We start from the raw sequence: 18,032 nt of genomic DNA, 5'->3' as shown, positions 1-18,032 counted from the left end.
CTTGGCCGAGCCACCTATAGGTGGCTCGGTTTTGGCCGAGCCCCTATAGGTATTTGGGTTCCGTCGTTTTCCGTCTTTTGGTTCTGTCCGTGATTCGGTTGTGTGGTTGACTTGTTCGGACTCGATTCGTTAACCTGATTCCTGATATGGCAGTAAATCCACTTCTGAGTTCAAGTCTGAAACTGATCTTGATCCGATCGTGATTCGTCCGAGTCCGCCCTTGGATGGATGACTCGTTGACTCTTCAACCCGTTAGCTTGATTCCGCACGCGAGTGGATTTATTCCGTTGCTTGCGTGCGATTCGTTAACCTCGTCGCCTCGTTAATCCGCTTCGTGGCGTGTCACTTGGCTTCGGCGTTATGGACTGACGCTCGTGTTTGGATATGTCGTCCGATGGTTCGTCGGTTTGTGCCGAGCTGTGCTAAGGGACCTATAAGCAATTTTATACGCCTACAGATATAACATCTGACCCATGGGCAAATCAGAAATCTTGTGCATCTCATGGAGAGCCAAACCCAACTCTCCGTGCCTAGTCAGAAAAGTGTTTGAATCCGGGTTATAGAGCTCGCACAAAGCAAAGAAATGCTTAGCGCTGACGGGTAAGCCATACATGGTGGAACGAATAGCTGCATAAAGACCACAAGCGTGCAACTCCTCGCTCCATCGGCTTAAGACGTACTTCGTCGTGCGAGTCCACCAAAGCTTGTCTAAAGAATGGACCCAGCCATAAAATCTATGACGCGTCGCATCTTCAAAGTAGAAGCAGAGGCAAGAAACTCGTTACGCGATGGTGCATCTAGTCCCAGTACTCCAGGACGCAATCCAATGATATGACTCCTGCTCGAACCAGGAGCTGCCTGATGAGTGATGTAGCCACAGTGAATGCTCTCATGCTCCTCCGTCAAGCGCCACGACATCTCCCGTGTCACAGCCTGACGCCTGAGCTCAGTCAACGAGCGGTGTCGAGGAATTTTAGGCAAATACAGAAAACCATTGCCATTTCTATGGAGCCACTGCTCGGCATTAATGAACACTGCATCAGGATCTCTGACAGAGTCGCCAAATAAAAAGTCAGTCTTCCTGAGAGACTGAACAGAACTGGCATCCTTCACGAAAGGCGCATCCGTAATCAACTGTCGAAGAGCTCGATGTCCACCTTCCTTCACCACTTGGGCAACCTCTGTCGACGTACCCGGAGCAAACTGAAGAGTGACCGGAATTGGTGAAAAATCATCGGAGGTGGAATAATACTCGTCACGACGTCCGTCCACTGCATGAGATGAGAACGCCCTAGAGGGATATTCTACTGAAAACAAGCAATTAAGTGTTTGTTAGTCTCAGTTATAAAAGGAAGTTGAACTCATCCTACGAACGGGTAAGATAGAGTCACTGCCTTATAAAGGGTGAGACGATTTGGCCACATTATGCACTTATAAGGTAGGATATATTAAAAAACATATCCCTGCCTTATAAGGCACAATGCAGCGCCAAAACGCCCCCTTTATTTATTTTGAGATATAGTTTTGACCAAGCAAAACTCATCTTTAAAGCGTCGATCCTCACCAAGGAGAATCAAGGCTCTTCCCGATTGTCTCACCAAGGAGAACAAAATGGGGATAAAGGACTAATCTACAAATCTACAAATACGCCAAAAAGAGCTCACCAGCATACGAGGGAAGCACGCCATCAGCCGAGCGACCTCTCGGGACATGCGACATGATGATCTGCAAAGTAAATCAAGAGATCAGATACAGAAAAAATTTTAGTTAGGGTGACAAACTCTAACCCTAAAATTTTATCCCCTCTTTATTATAATTAAATCCTTCAGACCTCCAAATTTTACCCCCTGAAGGATAAGCTCGAGGCGTCAAATCACAAACCCTAACCCTCACATGCAATCCCACAAATTCATTAAACATGAAATATGCCAAAATTATAGAGGATTTACCTGAGGAAAAGATCGAGGATCCGACAAAAAATTAGGTCTTGAAAGAGGCTTGAACCACGTGCTCGAGGGGCCTGAGAGAAATTTTTATATGGAGATTTTTGAGGGATTTTTCAGTCTAAGATCAAAAGGAAGGATGGATCTAAGACAAATATGAAGATTTGAGGGAGAAAGGATGCAAGAGAAAAGAGAAAAGCAAAAAATAAGAGGAGGGGGTGGCCGACCCTAAAGAGAAGGAAAATAAGCTCTTTTATAGGTGAACCAGCCTTGAACCAGACCGGACCAGGTTGAACCAGACCAGACCAGTCTAAATCAGTTCAAAGGAGGCTGAACCAGGCCAAACCAGGCTGAACCAGGTCAAACCAAACTGAACCAGACCAGACCAAGATGAACCAGTATGAACCAAGATGAACCAGTCTGAACCAGTCCTGAACCAGCCTTGAACCAGGTTGAACCAGTCTTGAACCAGTCCTGAACCAGCCTTGAACCAGTCTTGAACCAGGTTGAACCAGTTTGAACCAGATTTGAACCAGAATTCAAATTGAAGCCGAATCGAGTATCGAAACGGCTTCAAATCGACCGAGGGTTTAGTCCCTCGTCTATTCTTTCCTCTCCCACACATTCGGAAGGGTCAGAAGATTTTTTGAGCCTAATTGCTGCCTTTTTTGGGTCATTATCAGGCCGGTTCAGCTCATTCGGGCACGATAAATACTCCAATAAGGTATACGAGTATAAACTATTCCCTATTTTTGGGTTGAGAAGTTTCTGGAGAATATTTTTCTAAAAATATTCTTAAGGATAACTCAACAATACTACGCCGGACAACGCGTCGCAAATAAAGACTCAACGCCAACAATCGATGGTCAGTTCTATGTTGAACCAGCAAACACGAGCTAAAGATCAGAAAATCAGGAATCGACTTCAAGTTCGAAACTCCGACAACGGTCAAACAATAAATGCAGCACCGGAACCCTTGCAAGCATTCGACAAAGCACCAAATAGCCTGAATGATTGAAGGAATCAAGAACAGAAGCCATTCCAAGGTCCCGTTACACCGACTGAAGGTTGGGACAATCATATCCAAAGTATTCCAGACTCTTCTATAAAAGAACGAGGCTAAAATACTTTGGAGGGGGTATCTGTAGGCGTATAAAACTGCCTATGGGTCCCTTAGCACAGCTCCGCACGGTGATTCGACAAACCAACGAACCATCGGGTGATGTATCTAAACACGATCGTTGGACCACAACACCGAAGCCAAGTGACACGCGACGAAGCGGATTAACGAGGCGACGAGGTTAACGAATAAATCCACTCGCGTGCGGAATCAAGCTAACGGCTCGGTGAGTCAACGAGTCATCCAACCGTAGAACGGATTCGATCTCGAACACCGAAGCGGATTTACTACCAAATCAGGATCCGGACTGCCAAATCAGAGTTCAGATCAACGATAAGGCTCGGATAAACTACGAAACCACAAAACCGAACAACGGACAACACGGCACCACACCTGGAGGACTCGGCCAAAACCGAGCCACCTCTAGGTGGCTCAGTGGCCGAGCCACCTCTAGGTGGCTCGGGGGCCGAGCCCCCCCCTGGGCCAAGCCCAGATCTGGGCCCAGATCTGAGCCCAGGTGGATCGGTGGCCGAGCCACCTCTAGGTGGCTCGGTGGCCGAGCCACGGGCAGATCTGGGCCCAGATCTGAGCCCAGATCCGCTTTCAATGCCTATAAATAGAGGATGAAGGGCTCATTGTTAGAGGTTGGAACTTTTTGAGGTGAAACTCTGCTGGATTGAGAACTTGACTTTGGAGTTTTGAAGCTTTGAAGACTTGGATTTTTAGATCTGGTTCTTGGTGAGCATCCACGTCAAACAAGGCAGGAGTTCGAGAGAGATTGGATCTGAGATTTGCACGGCAATACTCCGGATCAAAACTTGGTTTTTGATCCCGAGAAGGCTATTATTTCCTTGGTGAAATAGTACCCCCGGCTGTTATTTCCTTCGTGAAATAACAACCGCTATACCGTGTAGATCCGACCGGATCAAGATCGCGCGGTGGTCCATGGATTAACCCCGGCGCAGGCGAAGAACCCACAGAAGCGAGAGACCGCAAAACAGGATCTCGCGATTTGTTCAAGGAAAGTTGTAATTTTTCTTTTTTCTTTGATTTCATTGTAACCGGATCTTATAAAAAGACCGGATCTTTTGTAATCGAAAAACTATTACTTGAGAAAGCAATGACATCAATGAAGGCAACTTCCACCGCGAACAATACATATAGTAGATTGATAACTATTATTATAGGCAAACTCAATCAATGAGATATGATACTCCCAACTACCCTAAAAATCGATAACGCATGCCCGCAACATGTCCTCTAACACCTGATTAATTCTCTTCATTTGACCATCTGTCTGTAGGTGGAATACACTGCTATAAGATAGTTGGCTACTAAAAGAATTTTGCAAGCTCTTTCAAAAATGAGATGTAAAAATTGAGCCTCGATCCGACACAATCGTCTCCAGAACTCCATTCAATCATACTATCTCCTAAATAAAAATCTTCGCAAACGTATCTACCGTACGAGTTGTCTTCACTTGTAAGAAATGTGTCGACTTCGTCAACCAATCTATGATCACCGAAATCAAATCGTTCCCTTTACTGGTTCTTAGTAATCCTACAATAAAATCCATGGAGATATCTACCCACTTCCACTCTAGAATAGGTGAAAGCTGTAGGGTCCCTGCGGGTCTCTGATATTTTGCCTTTACTCGCTGACAGGTAAAACACTTAGATACATACTCTGCTGTCTCCCTATGCATACCGTTCCACAAAAAATACCTCTTCAGGTCCTTGTACATTTTAGTTGTGCCTGGATACACTGTGTACCTGGTGTGATGTGCCTTATCAAACAACTCCTTCTTCAATTGCGGATTATCTGGCATCACTAATCGGCTTTTCATTCGAAGACCCCCATCTGCTCCAATGGTCCAATCAGTCTTGAGCTCTTCGGAAATCTCTCCTTTTTGGGTTTGAATCCAAGAATCCTCTAGCTAAGCTCTGACCACTCTATGAGTCCATGATGGCTATATGGCTAAAGCTCTCAAAAATGCACTGCTCCCGCTCATCTTTAGCCTAAAGTCAAAATGGCTGAGTGTAAGAAGGTCTCGATATAATGAACACCTCAATGCTGTAATCTTGTGACGATGCTTCCTGCTCAACACGTCTGCTACAATGTTTGCCTTCCCTGGATGATACTAAAGCACAAATTTGTAGTCCTTGATGAACCCGATCCATCGTCGATGTCTCTGGTTGAGTTCCTTTAGGGAGAAAAGATGCTTCAGGATCTGATGATCGGTGAATAACTCGAACTGAACTCCACAAAGATAATGTCTCCACGTCTACAATGTGAAGATCACTGCTGCCAACTCTAAGTCATGTGTGGAATAATTCTACTCATGAGTCCTCACCTGCCGAGAGATGTATGCCACTACTCTCTGGGTCTGCATCAAAACGCCTCCTAGACCCGATAACGTTGCATCTGTGTAGACGATAAATATCTTATCACTGTTCAGAATGATCAACACAGGTGTTATAGTCAACTTAGTTTTCAAAGTCTCAAAGGCTTTCTAGCACTACAATCTCCAAACAAACTAAACACCCTTCTTTGTAAGGCGTGCCGATAGTGTAGCAATCTTTGAAAAGTCTTGAATGAATTTCCTGTAATAGCTGGCCAGACCGAAAAAAGTTACGAATCTCCGTAATAGTCTTTGGTGGCTCCCAATCAAGAACTGCCTCCACTTTAGCTGGATCAATTGAAATGTCCTCCTTATTAATCACATGGCCCAAAAATCTAACTTCGGAATGTGATAATCACATTTTATTACAATTTTATACCCTCATTATCCATTTTATATGAATAAATATGCCACTAATAATTATTTTTATCTTTAATTGTAGGTAAATGAAGAATAAAAGCCAAATATCTCTTCTCTCAATAAAGCCCACGAATTAATGAAAAATATCAGCAAAATCCCAAATGCCCAAGCCCAAAGCCAAAAAGAAGAAGAAATGTTAAGAAAATGTCCAAAGGCCCAAGCCCAAGAAGAAAGTTCGGACAACAACCTGAGAGGAGCTGACATCGATGCCAGCATCGATGGGGGCATCGATGCCAGCATCGATGCCCGTATCGATGCTGGTATCGATAGTCCTATCGATGCTGGTATCGATACCATCGGGCAGGCAGTTACAGATCAAAGGCTAAAATTTATTGTTTTTGGATAAGATTTCAATCCAAGGGCTCTCATTGACTAATGTTTACTATAAATAGGGGTAGAGAGTGAGGGGTTAGAGGTGTGAAAAATTTTGTAACTCTATTTGGAGAGGAGGGTTACTATTAATTGAGAAGACCTTCCAAATTTGTAACTTTTGTTACAATTAATAAAAGAATTTTTCTCCACTTTAAAATTTTCTTTTCTTCTCTTTGTTGGATGATAAAGATGGAGATGAAGAGCAAATTGAAGGTTTGTTTTTCTTTTATTTTTCTCTTTTATTTCTTATTTATTTTTAGTAATTTCTTATTGCTTGTTAGTTTAGATTTACATTCATGTCTTGTAGAGTAGATTTACTTTCTTGTCTTTTTATTTCTTTTTGTATTTTAATTTGTAAAGTAGATTTATTTTCTTGCATCTTTATTTTTTTTGTAATGCAGTTAGATTTATTTCTTGTTCATAGTATAGTTTTTTCTTATTTTTCTTTTCTTTTGTTTTGTAATTAGTTCTTATTCTTTTTAATTCATTTCTTGCTTTTATTTCTTAGGATGTGAAATTTATTCTTGTAGGAATCTTAGAATTGTATGAAACTAGTCTAATTTCCTTTATATTATGCAAAATATTCTCTTGCACTTAAAATGATCATGTTTATGATAATCAACTAGAGAACTAATTGATAGAAGAAGAATTTGATAATCTATGCTTATCTTAAATGGTTTGATAGATTATACTTATGAATTCTAGAATTACTATCTTGTTGTTGTTCTTATCATGATTTTTATTTTTGACTTAGATGATAATTTGATAGGTTATACTTTCTTTAAATGGTTTGATAGTCTATACTTAATAAAACTAAATTGAAATATGACAAAAAGAGAATAGTTTGTATTTAATAATTGAGATTAGCTAGTGGATTCAACTCTAGATTTCTCATATCTTTAATTGAACCCTCCATCTTTTGTTTTCTTGATTTTTTTCTTTCTTGCTTTTTATTTTATTCTTTGATTCTTTCTTCTCTCCTCTAAAATTCAATTTATTATCACTTGCATATATTCAAAACAATCACTTATCATATCTCTCTCCATAATCACACTTATTCTTTATTCCTATTTTTGTCATGCACAAAACATAAGAACCAATTCTAATAACCTCTTAAAATCACATTCCTCGTGGGATCAATATCTTTATACTGTAACTTGATTGATTGTGCACTTATAATTTTTGTGTATATGTTTATGTCGTATCAAGTTTTTGGCGCTGTTACCGGGGAACGGTGCTAAATAATATTTTATTATTTTGGTTCTTTAGCTTGTGTGTTTTCTTGTGAAGGAACCGCTTGGAGCTTAAAAATCTTGGATTGGAGATCAAGAACTTGAAGAATTGCTTTCGGGTAACTCTTCTTTCTAGAATTTTTAATTCCACGATTTAGCTATTTCTTCACAATTAGAGACAATTAGGACTTAAAAAAAGATTTTATTTTTGTCGACCATAATAAAATCCACCCTCCATTTGAACAAATACTAACAAGATAACAAATTCAAACAAGAGCTCTCTTCTCACATTTGATTGTTGTTGACCATAATTAAAAAAAAAATTCATCCTTTTTAGTTGCTTTTAATTCATAAGGTTGCATTGCATATAGTTAGTAGGAATTCACCAAAATGATTTGAGCATCTTGGTTTGGCACACACTTGAAAATATTTTTAAAGGAAAAACCCCGTAATCAAGATAAGGTGAATGATTTTATCACCTTTTCCTTAGCCCAAAATCATTAATTCCTCACTACACAAACCCAAGCCTTCTTAAAACTCATTAGACGTTGGCCCATAAGGACTCGAGCTCAATAAGGAACAAGAAACCCCTAAGTGAACCAGTTCAAGTTTTCTTGGATTAGTTGGTGTCTAAAGCAAGGTTTAGGGGTTGCGTAAAACGTTCCGTAAGGAACGATATACTTAATTGATCTCTGATCACCCTCTAGTACTATCCTTACCTGACTAACTACCCGGGTAAAACTTTAATCTTTTCATTTTAGGAGTTTTTGGTTAGGAGCTGGTCTAATTGAGTTAGGCTTAACCCTAGAGTTAGAGTGATTGAAAAGTGATTGCTTTTGATTTTTTTTAGTTAGGATTATCCTTTATCTTTTTCTTCTCATAAAAAATCTAATTTTCTGTCTTTCCTAAAAAAATTATTATAAAAAGAAGTTGTTTTGGTGTATGCAAATGTGGGTTAGGGATAATTCTCATGGTTTAATCCGTGTTGAACCAATCCAAGAAATGACAAATCAACTAGTTCTCCAGGATATGTGTTACCCCACCAGAAATGCAATTCCATCTTGCATAAGGTTCCCCGAAGCAAATGGAGCAAATTTCGAGCTTAGAGCGCACTACATAAACATGCTTCCCAAATTCCTCGAAAATAAAACAGTAGATGCATATATTTTTATCTCGGAATTTGAGGAAGTGTGTATTATGATTAAAATGAGAGAATTAGCCGAAGATGCGATCAAGCTCAGATTTATTCCATTTTCTCTCAAGGACAAAGCTAAAAAAATAGTTGTACAGCTTACTGATAAATTCTATCTCAACTTGGGAGGAATTTGTCACCGTTTTTCTCAAAAAAATTCCCAATTCATAAAACGGTAAATCTTAGGAACAGTATTCAAAACTTCAAAATTGTCCCGGGAGAGCCATTCTGGAATATTTTGACCGATTCAAAGATATTCTGATCCAATGTTCTCATCATGGTCTCAAGAAGTGGCGATTATGCCAAATCATATATGAAGGATTGGACTATTCTTCAAAAACATATTTAGAATCGATGTGTCAGGGAGATTTTATGAGGAAAAATGTCGACGAAGCTTAGTAATTTCTAGAGAGTCTATCTGAGAAAACAATGCAGTGGAAACACTATGATGACAGGGTTTCATCAGTTCCCCAATCTAAGTCTAGTGGTCTTTTCCTGGAGTCAAACATTGCTTCTGAAGCGAAGATGGTAAAAATTCTACGGAGGTTAGAAGCCTTAGAAGTTAAGGAATAAGTTCCAGCTCAAATCAATCATGTTTCTACTCCGGGTTGTCATAACTGTTAGTCTCTTATCCACGTTTCAGAGGAATGTCCTCTTCTAGGAAACAACTATGTATTAGAACAGATGAACGTTGTATTCCAGCGTCCTAGAAATGATCCATTTTCTCCAACCTACAATCCAGGTTAGAAAAATCATCCTAACTTTGCATGGAATCAAGGAAATTCTTCCAGAAATCAAAACTTCATTCCCGCGTCGAACCCACAATTCCCTAGGGGAAATACACTTCCATTCAACGCACCAAACAATTTCTAACAAGCTAACCCAGCTTTTCCAACCAAACATCCTCATCCTCACCAGCCTACAAATCCTTCAAATTCTGATCATGACAAACATCTGAGTGTCTTAGCAACATCCTCATCCTCACCAGCCTACAAATCCTTCAAATTCTGATCATGACAAACATCTGAGTGTCTTAGAAAAGGGTTTAGAAGATCATGACAAACATCTGAGTGTCTTAGAAAAGGGTTTAGAAGCTATGATCAAAGCTTCTACACAAACTACTAATATGTTGACCCAGTCATCCACCACTCTAAATTCCTTTATGCAAACAACCGGCCAAGTGCTCAATTCGAACACTCAAGCCATAGCCCGGTTAGAAACCCAACTTAGGCAACTAGCCACTGCCATGAGCGAGAGAGAGAAAGGAAAATTCCCGAGTCAACCTGTTGCAAACCTTAAAGATAATGGATCCAGTTCAACCCAACCAGCCCATGTGAATGCAGTTCACACACTACGATCAGGGAAACAGATAGATAATCAAGTTAGAACACCACCGGATCAAACCCCTTCTCCCATCCAACACATTCCTTCCGATAACCAAAACGTTGAACATGAGATTGAGCCTGATCTAGATAGGTATATGCCCGTTGCTCCCTTTCCAGATAGACTCAAACCTAGGAAAAACTCCTCGCATGTTGAGAAAATCCTCGAAACGTTTAAACAGGTCAAGATCAACATCCCTCTCCTAGATGCAATAGAATAAATCCCCTCTTATGCAAAGTTCTTGAAAGACTTATGCACTAAGAAAAGAACCACCAATGTCCCCAAGAAAGTCTTCTTAGGTGCCAACCTCAGTGAAATTTTTTCAAAACTCATGTCGTTAAAATATAAGGACCCTGATTGTCCCACAATTCCATGCGTCATAGGTAACATTCACATTGATAAGGCACTTCTAGACTTGGGAGCTAGTGTTAACCTCCTTCCTTATTTAGTCTATCAATAACTACGTGTAGGAGAAATTAAACTGACAAGATGTACTCTACAATTAGCTGATAGATCCGTAAAAAATCCCAAAGGAGAGGTAGAGGATGTTCTGATCAAGGTTGGAGAGTTCATTTTCCCTGTTGATTTTATTGTATTCGAAACACAGCCTATTTCTAATCTCAAAAGTCAAATCCCAGTCATTCTAGGAAGACCATTCTTAGCCACCTCAAATGCTTTGATCAATTGTAGAACCGAGCAAAAGAAACTATCTTTTGGGAACATGTCTGTTGACCTTAATATTTTCAACCTAGGGAGGTAGCCTAGTGATCCATCTGATCAACCCATGGAAGTGAATTTCATTTAGGGAATATCCAGTGAGCAACAAGAGGGAGAGTGTGAGTCAGATTCAAGTGCATCTGACTTAATGTTTGTGGAGTCTTCTGATGATGAACTAGAGTTAGACCCGCTGGTCAATCATGTTTTTACTGTTGGTTGGCAACGAGAACCTTTAGAGATAGAATTCTGAGTCCAGCTTCACCCATCTGTGGAGGAACCCCCTAAGTTAGAGCTCAAACCTCTACCTAAAAATCTAGAGTATGCCTACTTAGGGGAGAACGAGTCTTTACCAGTTATCATTTCTTCTGACTTAACTACCAGTTAAAAGAAAGCTCTCTTAGATGTTTTAAGAGAGAATAGGGAAGCCATTGGATGGACCATGGCTGATACCAAAGGGATTAGTCCAACCATTGTTCAACACTGAATCCATTTGATAGATGATTGTTCGCGGGAAAAATCGTATCTTTCTTTATTGATGTCATTGCACACTCTTTGATAATTGTTTATCGATTACAAAGATCCGGTCTTTTTATAAGATCCGGTTACAACAAGATCAAAAGAAAAAAGAAAATTACAACTCTTTCCTTATTTGTCGGTCACTCACTTTGTGGGTTCTTCGCCTGCGCTGGGGTTTATCCGTGGACCACCGCGCGATCTAGATCCGGTCGGATCTACGCAGTATGACGGGTATTATTTCGCAAAGGAAATAATAGCCGAGGGAATTAATTCACCAAGGAAATAATCGCCCTAGTTCTCAGGATCAAAGGTCAAGCTTTGATCCGGAGGATGACTACGTAGATCTGAGATCCGGTTCCTCTCGAACTCTTGCCTTATTTGGCGTTGACGATCGCCGAGCACCGGATCTGGATGAGCAAGTCCTCAAAGTCCCAAAGCTTCAATCTTTTTTAATTCTGAGCCTTGAATCCAGCAGAGCTTCGCCTCCAAAAGTTCCAACCTTTGACAAATAAGCCTTGCCCTCCTATTTATAGGCTCTCAGATCTGTGCCTTGGCACCGATCTGGGCCGGCCATGATCTGGGCCGGCCACCTATAGGTGGGCCGGCCACCTAGCCACCTATAGGTGGCTAGGCTTTGGCCGAGCCACCTATAGGGCGCGGCTTTGGCCGAGCCACCTAGAGGTGGCTCGGTTTTGGCCGAGTCCCCTTGGTGTTTGGGTTTTGCCATTTTTTCCGGTCTCGTGGTTGATTTGGACTCTGATTTGTTGATCTGAATCCTGATTTGGCAGTAAACCCGCTTCGTTGTTGATCCGGACTCTGATTTGACAGTCCGAATCCTAATGTGGCAGTAAATCCGCCTCGGTGTTCGAGTTCAAATCCGTTCTATGGTTGGATGACTCGTTGATTCTCTGAACTGTTAGCTTGATTCCGCATGCGAATTGATGTATTCCATTGTTTGCATGCGGTTCGTTAGCCTCGTCGCCTCGTTAATTCGCTTCGTTGCGTGTCACTTGGCTTCGGCGTTGTGGACTGACGCTTGTGTTTGGGTATGTCGCCCGATAGTTCGTTGGTTTGTTGAATCACCGTGCCGAGCTGTGTTAAGCGACCTATAAACAGTTTTACACGCCTACAGATAGTTCATTGGTTTGTTGAAAGGACAGATAGTTCGTTGGCTTCGGCGTTGTGGACTGACGCTCGTGTTTGAGTATGTCGCCCGATAGTTCGTTGGTTTGTTGAATCACCGTGCCGAGCTGTGCTAAGCGACCTATAAGCAATTTGGACCTATAAGGACTGGTTCAGGACTGGTTCAATCTGGCGACCACAGTGGGAACCAAGACCTGATCCGGACTCCACGACCGGGATTGAGATCCGTGGCTGCGACGCTCCGATCTCGGCAGCGAGATCGGCGGCTCCCACAAAAAGTTGTTATTTAAAGATAGCAATGGAATCAATAATGAAGAAAGCAACGATTTTTCCCGCGAACAATGTCATTGCACACTCTTTGATAATTGTTTATCGATTACAAAGATCCGGTCTTTTTGAGATCCGGTTACAACGAGATCAAAAAAGGAAATAAAAATTACAACTTTTCTCTTTTGTCGAACAAATCGCGAGCTCATGTTTTGCGGTCGCTCGCTTGTGTGGGTTGTTTGCCTGCGCCGGGGTTTATCCGTAGACCACCGCGAGATCTAGATCCGGTCGGATCTACGCAGTACGACGGGTATTATTTCGCCAAGGAAATAATAGCCGAGGGTACTATTTCGCCAAGGAAATAGTAGCCTTTAATTCTCGGGATCAAAGACCAAGCTTTGATCCGGAGTATGCCTGCGTAGATCTGAGATCCGATTTTAGATCCGGTTCCTCTCGAACTCTTGCCTTATTTGGCGTTGACGATCGCCGAGCACCGGATCTGGATGAGCAAGTCTTCAAAGTCCCAAAGCTTGAATCTTTTTTTTAGATCTGAGCTTCGAATCCAGCAGGGCTTCGCCTCCAAAAAATCCAACCTTTGAAAATGAACCAAGGGGGGCCTATTTATAGGCTACCTTGATTTGTCTGGACTCGATTCGTTGACCTGATTTGGCAGTAAATCCGATTCCTGATTTGGCAGTAAATCCACTTCTGAGTTCGAGTCCGAAACTGATCTTGATTCGATCGTGATTCGTCCGAGTCTGCCCTTGGTTGGATGACTCCTTGACTCTTCGAACCCTTGGCTTGATTCCAAACGCGAATGGATGTATTCCGTTGCTTGCGTACGATTCGTTAACCTCGTCGCCTCGTTAATCCGCTTCGTTGCGTGTCACTTGGCTTCAACGTTATGGACTGACGCTCGTGTTTGGATATGTCGCCCGATGGTTCGTCGGTCTGTACCGAGCTATGCTAAGGGTCCTATAAGCAATTTTATATGCCTACAGATACCCCCTCCAAAGTATTTCAGTCTCGTTCTTTTATAGAAGAGTCTGGAATACTTTGGATATGATTGTCCCAACCTTCAGTCGGTGTAACGGGACTTTGGAATGGCTTCTGTTCTTGATTCCTTCAATCCTTTAGGCTATTCGGTGCTTTGTCGAATGTCTGTAAGGTTTCCGGTGCTGCATTTATTGTCTGACCGTTGTCGGAATTTTGAATTTGAAGTCGATTCCTAATTTTCTGATCTTTAGCTCGTGTTTGTTGGTTCAACATAGAATTGACCCTCGAATGACGGCGTTGAATCTTTATTTGCGACGCGTTGTCCGGCGTAGTGTTGTTGAGTTATCCTTAAGGATATTTTTGGAAAAATATTCTCTAGGAACTTCTCAACCAAAAATAGGGAATAGTTTATACTCGTATACCTTATTGGAGTATTTTCTGTGCCCGAATGGGCTGAACCGGTCTGATAATGAGCCAAAAAATGCAGTAATTCGGCTCAAAAATCTTCCGACCCTTCCGAATGTGTGGGAGAGGCAAGCATAAACAAAGGATTGAACCCTCGGTCGATTTGAAGTTGTTTCGATGCTCGATTCAGCTTCAATTTGAATTCTGGTTCGAATCTGGTTCAAACTGGTTCAACCTGGTTCAGGACTGGTTCAACCTGGTTCAAAGCCAGTTCAGAACTGGTTCAGATTGGTTCAGACTGGTCTGGTCTTGTTCAGTCTGGTTTGGCCTGGTTCAGCCTGGTTTGGCCTGGTTCAGCCTCTTTTGAACTGATTTGGACTGGTCTGGTCTGGTTCAACTTGGTCCGGTCTGGTTCAAGGCTGGTTCACATTATAAAAGGGGTTTTTTTTCCTCCTCTTTTCCTCCTCTAGGGCCGGAGAGCAACGTCGCCTGAGCCTCTTTCAAGATTTGATTTTTGTCGGATCTTCGAGCTTTCCCTCAGGTAAATCCTCCACAATTTTAGCATATTTCATGCTTAATTCAATTTATGAATTTGTGGGGTCTCATGTGAGGGTTAGGGTTTATGATTTGGCGCCTCGAGCTCCTCTTTCAGGGGGTAAAATTTGAAGCTCTGAGGGATTTAATTGCAATAAGAGAGAAACTTTTTTTTTTGGATCTGATCCCTAATTTATTTTGCAGATCATCATGTCGCGTGTCCCGAGAGGTCGCTCTCCTGCTGCGTCGGCTGATGGTGTACCTTCCTTATATGCTGGTGAGCTATTTTTTTGGAAATTTACAAATTAGTCCATTTTTTCTTCGAAATTTGCAAATTAGTCCTTTTTACCCCACGTTGTTCTCCTTGGTGAGGATCGACGCTTTAAAGATATGTTTTGCTTGGTCAAAACCATATCTCAAAATAAAGGGGGCGTTTTGACGCTGCATTGTGCCTTATAAGGCAGAGATATATTGCCGATATACCCTATCTTATGAATGCACAACGTGGCCAAATCGTCTCACCCTTTATAAAGCAATGACTCTATCTTACTCATTTGTAAGATGAGTTCAATTTCCTTTTATAACTGGAATTAACAAACGTTTAATTGCTTGTTTTCAGTTGAGTATCCTTCCGGAGCATTTTCATCTCATGCGGTGAACGGACGTCGTGGGGATGTTTTATCTTTGGTTTCCACCAGGAAGGCTATCAGTCCACTTCCTCGGTCAGATTCCCGTGATAGGAGGATGGTGAGACCCGAAATCATCCTAATATCCGACGATGAAGGGGAAGAGGATCCCATTGCTGCAATTATGTCTGACCAAGAATCTGTCCTCCCGGTCTCCGAATCCGTGCAGGGCATCCTCCAAAAAGTAGAGAAGGTTATGCAACAAACGGCCACCGTCATTATTTCTGGACGGGGAAGATTTTATGATTTGCTCCCTTTCATAACAGATAGTCTTTAAGACATTCAGCGTGTAGGTGGCATCCGGCTAGCTGGACGATGTGAGTTAAGGTTGACTTGCTTAGAGGAACTCATGTATCGTTTGGAAGAGCTAGTACACTTCGACTCATATGATGAGGTCACACCGCTCATGATCGATGCTCAGATTCAGAGGATGCACGAGCGTAAGGCCCGAGCGAGACGCATATCAGATAAGGAAATCATCGTTGCGAACTTGTACGAACGGCAACGTCGTCTGCGGACTAAGATAGATGCTTATAACAGCATTGCTGATAGGACACGGATTAGGACCGTCCAAGGGGAGAGGACTCTAAAAGATTTTGAGCTCGAGAGCACCAGAGTTCAAAATGTTTATAGAGGAGAGCTGGAGGTTCTTCACGCGTTGCGCCGAGAAGACGTAACTGCCGACGCTGCCGCCGTTCTTGCTTATGCCAAGCTTCAGAAGGAAGAAGAGGAGAAGGTTCGAGCGGAACACGCAGAGAAACTTGCCGCTGTTAAGGCTAAAATTGCTTCCTTCAGTTTGTTAGATCTGATTTGAGACGTCTTCTTGTATCTCCACTTGGTCTGTTTTGACTTTTGATCCTCTTAGTGGAAATGGTTTTATCTTTATCTTTATTATGATTTCTCATTCTGTTTGGAATGATTGACCATAATACTCACAGGATTTTTGGCAAACCCTCAGCCTTCAACGGGTTTGATTAGCCTTTACCGACTACCGTTTGAGTCGGGCTAGCATGCGGATTGTCTAAATCCGTTCCGCATGTAACGTTGTGCTAAGAGAGTGAATTCTCTGAGACTTTGTGCTATGATGTCGAATACATAGACTTCGCCATTGTTACGGGAATAGGCTACCCGGCGACACGTGTTAGGTGTTGACTTTAGCATTTTTGGCTAACCCCCAGCCTTAAACGGGTTTGATAAGCCTTTACCGACTACCGTTTGAGTCGGACTAGCATGCGAATTGTATAAATCCGTTCCGCATGTAACGTTGTGCTAAGAGAGTTAACGCTCTTAGTGCTACGATATTGAATGCGTAGACTTCGTCTTTCTCACGGGAATAGACTACCCGGCGACGCGTATTAGACGCTGACTTATCTCTACTTAGGCTTCGGGATAAAATACCCCAGAATCGGACTCTGGTGTCTTTTTGTTCGGAAAAAGACTAAACCGGCGACGCGTGTTAGGCGTCGGCATATCCTTTCTTAGGATTCAGGATGAAATTCCCCATGCGTGTAAGGCATGGATTCTGGTGTTATTAATAACAACCTGTCACAATGTCGAATATGTGAACGGGTGTTCTTTTTAAACGGTTAAGAACTAACCGGCAGCGCGTGTCAGGCGCAGACTTATCCCTGCTTAGGATTCGGGATAAACTTCCTAGGATGAATCCTAAATTGATAAATTTCGGAAAAGATCGATGCGGGAAAGGCAGAATTTTATATTCTATTTCCCGGTCTTCTTTTAGGGTGAAGGCGAACCCGAAAACAAGGAAGGAAGAATTTTATATTCTATTCCCTGATCCTGGAAAGGAAGAATTTTATATTCTATTTCCAGCGAGGAAGAAACTAGAAGTGGGGTGTCCACTCCGAGAATCTGGAAGATCTAGATAAACTTACCTTTTATAGGATTGGTTATCTGATCGAAAGATGAATTCTTCGTTTATCGAAGCGAAATTTCAACTTTGATTATAACTATAAAAAAGTTTAACCAAAGAGAAAGGAGGGGAGTTCTTTCGTTTATCGAAAGGGGACTCCGAACTGAAAATGGACTTCTTGTTCATGGACGGAATCAAGAGGGCCGGATAAACATTTTTGTGGATTCACCGCCAGTTGGACTTGATCAGTGATAGACTGTGTCTATTACAAACGGCCCTTCCCACTTGGGTTCGAATTTACCTTTCTTCTTGGAGTTGAGGATTATCGGTCGGCGAGCAGCGAGGACCAGATCTCCTTCCTTGAAGCTTCTCTGTCGGACTCTTTTGTTAAAGGCCCTAGATATTCTGGCTTGATAAAACTCAATTTGTTGTTGAGCCTCCAAGCGTTTTTCATCCAACCTCTTAAGTTCTTCGAGACGTTTTTGATGCTGTTCTTCTATCGTCATCTCCGTTGCGAGGGCGATCCAAAGTGTCGGGATTTGAATCTCCAAAGGTAGCACAGCTTCACATCCGTATACCAACGAATATGGGGTAGCTCCCGTAGGTGTGCGTATGGTGGTACGATAAGCCCAGAGTGCTTCACCGAGTTTATCATCCCAATCTCGTTTATTGGTCTTCACGAGCTTGGACAGGATCTTAATGATCGTCTTGTTAAACGCCTCAGCTAATCCATTCGCAGCGGGATAATAAGCTGTTGACGAAACATCTTAAATCTTGAACTTGTCACAAAACCTGATGAAGGCGTTACTTATGAACTGTGGACCATTGTCATGAA

This window comes from Asparagus officinalis, chromosome 7 (assembly GCF_001876935.1).
Source record: "Asparagus officinalis chromosome 7, Aspof.V1, whole genome shotgun sequence".
Lineage (NCBI taxonomy): Eukaryota > Viridiplantae > Streptophyta > Magnoliopsida > Asparagales > Asparagaceae > Asparagus > Asparagus officinalis.
This window is presented reverse-complemented; position numbering follows the sequence as displayed.